Below are 6,669 nucleotides of genomic sequence, written 5' to 3'. Positions count from 1 at the left end.
TGTCCTGAAGTCTCAGCACAACCACACGCCTCCCGGACAAAAACCCTCCCGGGTTGAGAAGGGACAGTGTCTATTCTTAATGAGAATGCTAACAAAAGGCATGTGTCACACAGTGAGATGGCTCGCAGTTTCTCCTGGAATCCACGCCACCCTGGAGCTGAGCACACCCTGCGAGGCTTACAGGGCCTTGAGCTGGTTTCGAAGCAGGTCTCAGCCAGGCCTTGAGCAGATCCATACCATGGCTCCTGGGCTCAGGGAACAAGGCTGCTTATAGGGCAGCAGACCCTAGCCAGCCTCTATAAAATGAGCCTCCTTTCCAGGGCTTTTGCCAGTTCCTTTTTGGAGGGAGGTGGGTTTTGTTGTTGTTTTTTTTGTTTTGTTATTGTTGTTGTTGTTGTTTTTCGAGACAGAGTTTCTCTGTGTAGCCCTGGCTGTCCTGGAACTCACTCTGTAGACCAGGCTGGCCTTGAACTCACAGAGATCCACCTGCCTCTGCCTCCTGAGTGCTGGGATTACAGGCGTGCACCAACATGTTAACCCTATGGCTCTAGAAAGCTATGCCCGCTGTGGAGTTCACCTTGGTCAGCAGCAGAAGCCTCTGACAGGCAGGCATTGATGGCTGTTCTGTCCCTCTTGCCAGGGAGGCATCATGACCAGCATAGCCCTTCCATATAGACTCCAAGTGGCAGCTGTGGGCTGCTATGGTTAGGAGCCAGCTTCCTCTTCCCCAAGCTCTGCTACTCACTGCCAGTGTGGAGTCTCAACACCTTGCGGTTGGGCCAGCAATGCAAACAACCCCAATGTCCTGCCAGAATTGGAGGAGAGAGAAAACCAGCAATGACACACGCATGGTGCCTGGCTCAGTGGTCCGCCTGCAGTTATGAGTGACGGGTGGGAAAGGGGCACAGAACCTGGGCAGGAGTGTGCATTGCATTTGTTACCCTGACGATGAAACCGTGAGCATGAGATGCCGTGAGCAGAACACTCCACAGGCTACAACAGGAGCTGCTTCCTAGTGCAAGAAAGGTAAAGGATAAAGCAGACGGAAGAAATACAAAGAGGAGGGAGCATTACTTGACGACTCCAGGATATTCCCTGGTAGGTGTGTGCCAGGAACCTGCCACATGTAGTCCCCAGCCGCTGGGATTCTACTCTTTCCTACTCTAGCAGTGGGGACTAAGAACCTTATCCACATGCCTCTTTCTTTCTTTCTTTCTTTCTTTCTTTCTTTCTTTCTTTCTTTCTTTCTTTCTTTCTTTATCTACCTGGGTTTACCACATACTGTGTTGTGCAGGCCTTATGGAGAAAAAGACACAGCCCCAACAATGAGGATACTGGATCCAGCAGTCTAAGGGAGATAAATGCCCTGAATGGCGTGAGGGAGACGGGGCAGGGCTTTTCCAAACACAATGCCTAGGTTTTGAATCCTAGACGCTGTCCTAGTTTCTGGGTGGAGGCGGCACACTAGCAGGAGGTTCCTTGGGCCATTTCTGAGCAGCTGCAAAGACCACGGAGGGGTAGAAGCAACCCAGTGGCTGTGGAGAATCCAGGGTTCTCTATCTCAGGGCAGACTCCTCTACCATGGGCTTCTAGGAGACTGGGGAGTGCAAGCAGCTCCACAGGCAGTGCAGAGAAGCCATCCATCCATGCATGGGTCCTGTTCTGTCTTCTTTGTAGCTTGGACTCTTACAGTTTACTCTGACAATGCTGGGTGGTGGTGGCGCACGCCTTTAATCCCAGGCAGATCTCTGTGAGTCTGAGGCCAGCCTGGTCTACAAGAGCTAGTTCCAGGATAGACTCCAAAAGCTAGAGAAACCCTGTCACCAAAACCAGAACCAAACCAAAACAACAAACATTTACTCTGACAGGGAGAAACCTAGCAAATTTGTTCAGTTTCAGGGAATTCCTGAAGCCTCTGCTTAGTTATTTTCCTCTCTGCTAAAGGAACTTCCAGCAGAATGCCATGTTTTAATCCTGGAGGAAACTGTTCCACAATATTCTACCTCTTCCTCCGGCTCTTACACCCTCTCCTCTCAGAGATTCCTGAGCCTTGAAGGTCACTGTAGATGTCCACCTAAGGCTAAGAAATAGGCCACCATGGCACAATAAGAGTCACTTGTTCTCACTTGCTTCACCAGTGGTTACGAGTTGATGCTGATAACACCAGGGGCCTAGGGGTGTAAACACGCATTTAGAAGGCAGCCAGACAGGCACATCACATGCATCTAGTAGAACCACAGACTTCGCTTCCCCATGCCCGATCCAGCCACAGGATTTTGTCTTGGTACTTTGTCTTCCGGTACCAGATATAAACTCTCTCTTGCAGAACAGGACCTTAAATCCAATTGGATGGCTGCTGGTTTTACCCACAATAGCTGAGCCGCTATTGCACAAGCAGACACAGCGTGCCCAGCATGTCAGCATTTTAACACTCGGATCCAGAGCCAAGCAGGACTGTTGGTCACAGTTTCTCCAGCAGCAGCCTGCATGGTTCCTCTGGTGCAAGCCAATCATCAGGGTGGGAGTTTCCAGTTTGGTCCCAGCTTAAAAATCTCCATGTCCTGTAGTCAAAGCAGGCACACGCAGTGTCTTTGGGATCTGTCTAGTTCTGGCATACTACCAACAGCCGTAGTAATAGCCTTCATGGTTTATGGGGCCTCGGGGGCTTTCCAGCTTCACAAGGAGATAGCCCGACCCTGGCACTGGGGTTTTCATTCAGTAACCTTACAGCCTCTAGGCGTGTCTTTCCCACCTATGTATGGTACACCCCTTTGGATTTAAACTCTGCACTTTGTAGCTATGGTTTTAACACATTGTTCCTTTTTATTAATTGGCTCAGGAGGACTGTAGGTGGGGAGAAGTACCGGTGCGCCTGTCTGTCTCTCCAATGGCTTTCCAAATCTAAAAGATAGTCACAGGTTAGCATCATCTATACAACAAAACCCTTTGCAGAGGGTGGGCGGAGCAAGGCAGCATCCTGAACCCCCAACACACAATGAATAGTGGGTTACAAAAGTAACCGTGGGGAAGCACTCTGAATGTCTGTGGTCACCTGTCCTCGGCAGTGTCAGGTAACCCCAGAGGTCCTAAAATGGAACATTACAAGGTCCAATAGAGCACGGGAAGGTTCCATCTATTAGTATCAATTGCTTTTTCTGCACATCAAGCCTGGGCACAAAGCATGGACAGGCAGTGCTAACTTACTTAGCTCCCTGTAACCCTTGATTACTCTCGCTGAGCCGTTAAGTTTCCTTATCCTGAGCTCTCCCACGGAGCCGCCCTGCATTTCTCCACACCTGGAAAACTCAGTGGACTTGACTTCATTTGGTCATACCTACTCAGGGTCAAAGGTGAACGTGGCTCTGCCTTCCCCTGTGGCACATGCTGGCTCCCTGGGTCAGAGTGGCCCTTGGGTTGGCTCAGTGGTCGTAGCTTCTCAATTCACCAAATCTGGCCATTCGGGGAGTTCCTGACTGGGCAAACCACCTCCACATAACCTTTAGCTGGAGGGAAATGTACCCTCCTTGCCCTGAGGGAGAACTACCTACCACTAAGACGGGCTTGATAGTCTGTCTCCCGATGGACTGTTCTACCACGGGTGTCTTTTGTGAACTGCTTCTCGGGCTCCAGAACCCTCCAGAAGTTCCTCAGCACACAGCCTGGCGATCATTTCCCCCTTCAGGATCTTTAGCTTGGCATAAATCTTGCCACAGCTGTCTTCAAACAACGCAGGCAGACCCCCTCCTCCTCCACTTACCCTTCTCACTGCCTCCTCTAGGTTGTCTCGCTCTTTAAGAACTCTCCGTGTGTGTAGTCTAAGCCACTGAAGCCTGCCAAAGCCTTTCCTACTTTATAAAGATCTTGTCCCACCAACAGACTCAGCAAAGCCACCGATGCTCGTGGGGTTCCAACACAGCTTCTCTGAATCTTAGCTCCCTCAGTAGTGCCTGCCCTTCCTCTATGGTTCTCTTGCCGTTTACGAGGAGGCCAGATGGAGAGAACCAAGTGTTCCCAATGGCACCGATAAGCCAGTCCGCCAGAGACTGATTTCTTCTGTCAGGTTATGCAGTCTTTGCCTTAAGGAGGAGTTGGTAATTACATCACTTGTGTTCCTGCCTCCACAGTGGCCAGACTGATCCCATCACTCCCATGTCCCTCATCCTCACGAACCAGGCTGCAGGAGGCTCTTCCGTTGCTTGCTGAAGAATCTTCTCCAATTCTAGCAGCTCAGATGATGACTACTCCCTTATTGCCATAGTTTCTTGCACAGGACCATTGTTAATGCCCCATCTGCAAGCTGAATTACAGAGTTTCCCTTCCTTCTATCCAAGGCAGGACATGAAGGGTATCTTCTATTGTTTTTCCATATTCTCCTCCTACTCAATCTCTCAATCTTCCCCTGGGATCCAACTTTATGGATTCCAGGAAGGGCTTCTGAACACAGGTCTAACTTGAACTGTCCTTTTTCTTCTGGCCCCCATGCTATGTATCTATCTATCTTTATTGTTATTATTATTATATATTATATACAAATTATTTTTATTTTACATGCATTGGTATTTCACCTGCATGTATGTACGTGTGAAGGTGTCGGACAGATCCCCTGGAACTGGAGTTACAGACAACTGAGCTGCCATGTGGGTGCTGGGAACTGAATCTGTGTCCTTTGGAAGAACATTCAGCGCTCTTAACCACTGAACCACCTCTCCAGCCCCATGGACCCCAAGCCATAACAAGCGGCAAGCCAACACCTCCATCTCAGCCTCCCATTTATCTAATTTGCTTGCCAGATGAGAAACTAACATGGAGCTTCTTGTTGAAATTGCTCTTGGCCTCAGATGCATGTCTAACTACACACAGCGGAGGCCAGGCAACCCCTCTGCCACCGCTGCCGACAGTCTTACGCTTGTGCAGTAATCTCAAAGACTGGAAACTTTCCTCTGAACCTTTCACTGTTTCCAGGGTATTCCCGTGGTGGACCCTACTCACCATGCAGGAAGACTGCCATCCTGGGAATCCTCCTACAGACATTCCTAATCCTGATGGCTCAGCCTTAGTTTCATGTCTCACTATCATGGAACAGCCGGGCATGATGGTGCACACCTTTAACCCCAGCACTTAGGAGACATAGGAAGGAGGATGTCTGAGTTCGAGGCCAGCCTGGTCTACAGAAGGAGTTCCAAGACAGTCAGAGATACACAGAGAAATCCTGTCTCTAAGGAAAAAGAAGAAGAAGGAGGAGGAGGAGGAGGAGGAGGAGGAGGAGGAGGAGGAGGAGGAGGAGGAGGAGGAGGAGGAGGAGGAGGAGGAGGAGGAGAAGGAAGAAGAGGAGGAGGAGGAAGAAGAAGAAGAGGAAGAAGAGGAGGAGGAAGAAGAAGAATGCAATTGCTGCCATACCAAGTTACACTAACACACAGCATACAGCCAAGGACAAGTCTAGCAGAATGTCCTCCGAGGATGCTCCTCTCAGGCTTCTCAGCCTCAGGTGAACCCCCCTTGCACTCACAGAGCTCCATCTGCCTCTGCCTCCTGAGAGCTGAGTGATCGAAACCCTGCACCACCATTCTGAGGTTAACCCTACAGCCAGGACCACACACTCGCTCTTCCCTCACCTTTGACGTGCTCCTCCTCGGGTACCGGTTATGTTATGTGACAACACTTTTCCTGGGGAGACAAGACACACTCATCTCCTCACCTCGGATAGGGAACCCACAACAGGCCAAAGTACAGGAACCACCGAAGTCCGACTTGGAAAGCCAGTGAGTTCTAATGGACTTGCAGGAATATGGGTGAGGGGTTAGCTACAGGGGCAGACCTGACTCAAAGGCAACTGCGCGGTCAAGGGCCACCCCAGCAAGGGTGACAGCTCACCAATGTTGCAAACCTGGAGCACACCGCACAGCCTGCAGGCAGGTCTAGGGTGTCCTTTCCAGATGCTTCAGTTGTCTTAAATCTCTTCTAGGCAGCTCAGTTTCTGCAGCTTTGCTTGCTTCAGAGCATGGGTCTTCTTAGCTATCTGAGTCTCCTTTGCTGCTGGGCTCTTATTGTTTACTCTGGCAAGGAGGGGCCTAGTAAGTCTGGTCAGTTTCAGGGAGTGTTTGAAACTTTTTTTTCTTAAAGTTGTTTGCCTCCCTGCTTAAGGAGCTCTCCTGCAGTATGGAATGTTCTATCTGAGGAAACTGTTACTCAACAGACCCCAGGCTGCTTTAGGAAGGCCCCCGGAGAAAGCGATATCTATAGGTCAGCTAGCCCGTGTCATCTTGAGGACCAGATTCAGGAAACCAAGCCATATGTTACTTGCTTCCTTTGTCAGCGACCCATTCAACATAGCAAACCCCACACCTGCTGCACGTGGCATGGCCACACAGAAATGGCTTGCCTATACAGGCCCAGCTGAGCCAAGAGAAGTCACGGTGTGGTTTGCTGCCCAGCTTGGGGGTGGGGTGGGGGGCCAGAGAGAGCAGCAGTAGCAGACTAGGGGAGAGCCTCCAGAGTTGTCAGAGTTAATGTGGCTCATCGTCGCAGAGAGCCAGCTCTGACGAGCTTGACTGGCGTGTGTGTGTGTGTGTGTGTGTGTGTGTGTGTGTGTGTGTGTGCTGTCATTCCTGCTTGTGCGCATTCAGACCTTCCCACTGTGTCAGGGGGCAGGCTGTGGCAGCCATGGACAAG

Source organism: Microtus pennsylvanicus, chromosome 11, assembly GCF_037038515.1.
Source record: "Microtus pennsylvanicus isolate mMicPen1 chromosome 11, mMicPen1.hap1, whole genome shotgun sequence".
Classification (NCBI taxonomy): Eukaryota; Metazoa; Chordata; class Mammalia; order Rodentia; family Cricetidae; genus Microtus; species Microtus pennsylvanicus.
This window is presented reverse-complemented; position numbering follows the sequence as displayed.